The following is a 1,903-nucleotide window of genomic DNA, read 5'->3' as shown; positions in this document are numbered from 1 at the left end:
AATAGGTTACATAATGCTTTGTTAACCTTGAATTTTCTTAACGCTAATGAGAAGGGGACAACGGCTGCAGAAAGACATTGGATAATGGAAAAGTCTACTGAACTAAATCAACCAGTTTATTTCAAGGATGTGCTGACCTCACAATGGAAGCCAGGAGATGTGCTGCGTTGGGGAAGGGGTTTTGCTCTTATCTCCACAGGTGAGGAACAATTGTGGATACCGTCAAAATTAATAAAGGTTCGGTATGAAGAAGAAAAGCCATTTGGAAAAGATAAATAACAATTCATTCACAAGGATGGCGAGCATACTGATGGTAAGGAATTCAGGTAGGTTGGGGGCAGGGTTTTTTTTTTTTTTTATCTCCACAGGAAAATACTGATCTTCAAAGAATTTAAGGGACCCTGAATATTTAATAACTGATGGATGGAAAATAGTTACGACCCACTAAGACTCAACAGTAACATGAGTAAGTATTGATTATATATATATTTTCTTTTTTCTCTTTGAACGCTTCTTTATAAATATGTAGAGCTGGTTTTGGAGTTGGACTATGGCTCAGTCCCTCTTCAATTCCAAGCCTGTTGATAAGAGATATCTCAGAGTTTCTGTCTCAGATCAGGAGCCATGAAATGGGACAGAATGAGGATAATTATATACTTGATAAACTTTCTTTGCTTTTCCTCATATCTGTGTCTTTCTTTATATGTCAGAATATGTCCTTGTTGTTAATGTTTAAATTTCCCATAACAAGCAACAAATTTCCCTACAGTAATTTTTGAAGTTTCCAGGATGAAGATGGGGCCCCACAACATCAACTCAACCTGGTTTTTATGACGTCATGAATATTTTTTTTCTTTTTCTCTTTTTTACGCGCTAATATGAGACCTGTTTTTTGGTACCAACTGCACAAGACAATTTCGAATGGTGCACATTTTTGACAACACTCTGGCCGGACCTTCTCAAAGTGCTCAGGGACTAGTTATAATTTTCTTAGGTCAAAGGTTAATTTGGGAATTTTACCATCATTTGCTTTCACAGGAGCCCCTAAGGAGAACATCGCCCCCATGTCAGCTTGAAGCAATCTTAGAGGACGACGTCCCCTCTCCCAACAGAGTTTGCCCTCAGGGTTAGGGACATCTTTTAGTGGTTGGTTTGGGGTTGAGGGGATGGGGAGATGTTTTATGGAATTAGGGGTATGTTCGAAAAAAAAAAAAGGGGGGGGGATTAACTGGTTTGATGGGATGATTGGTATTTGTGAGTTACTGTTTTTAGAAAATTGTATTGGTACTGTTTTCTGTATATTGACATATTGAATATTGAATGTGAGTGTTCCTACCTCTATTTTTGTATAAGAATATGCTTATATTGTATTGATACATCTACCATATCACAATGTACATTTCTACCTCTGATACTATTTATGTAATAACATTGTTTACATTTGATATGTAATGACATTGTTTACAGATGAAGATCATTGTCTTCATATATTGCACAGTTGTTTATTGTTTTAGTCTTTAAGTTAGATAGATATTGAGAATTATATAGATTAATAGTCATCTAAGTTTGTCATTTGTAATTAGACTAATCAGGTTCTTTAGATATATAGAGATTATACTCAGTATAGATAGATAATCTTCAACCTCTTTGGAGAGCTGTAGAATATGGCCTTTAATATAACTCAGAGTTTCGTGATAGTGAGACACAATTGCTCCTGGCAACACCGCTCTATTCCCGAGAGAACGTTGAGCACCAAAGACACTCCACTGGGAGCTTGTCTTCTTGGCAGAACTGGCCTTTGGGTTAAGAAAAGCCCATACCTCAACCACTGACAAAGATACAGAGCGTGCATCAATGGATACAACAGGACTGTCATATCCTGCCAAGACAGGGTAAGATAGTT

Source organism: Alexandromys fortis, unplaced genomic scaffold, assembly GCF_014885135.2.
Source record: "Alexandromys fortis isolate MF-2015 unplaced genomic scaffold, M_Fortis_MF-2015_v1.1 scaffold_214, whole genome shotgun sequence".
In the NCBI taxonomy this organism is placed as follows: Eukaryota; Metazoa; Chordata; class Mammalia; order Rodentia; family Cricetidae; genus Alexandromys; species Alexandromys fortis.
The sequence above is the reverse complement of the archived record's forward strand: the minus strand, read 5'-3'. Positions refer to the sequence as shown.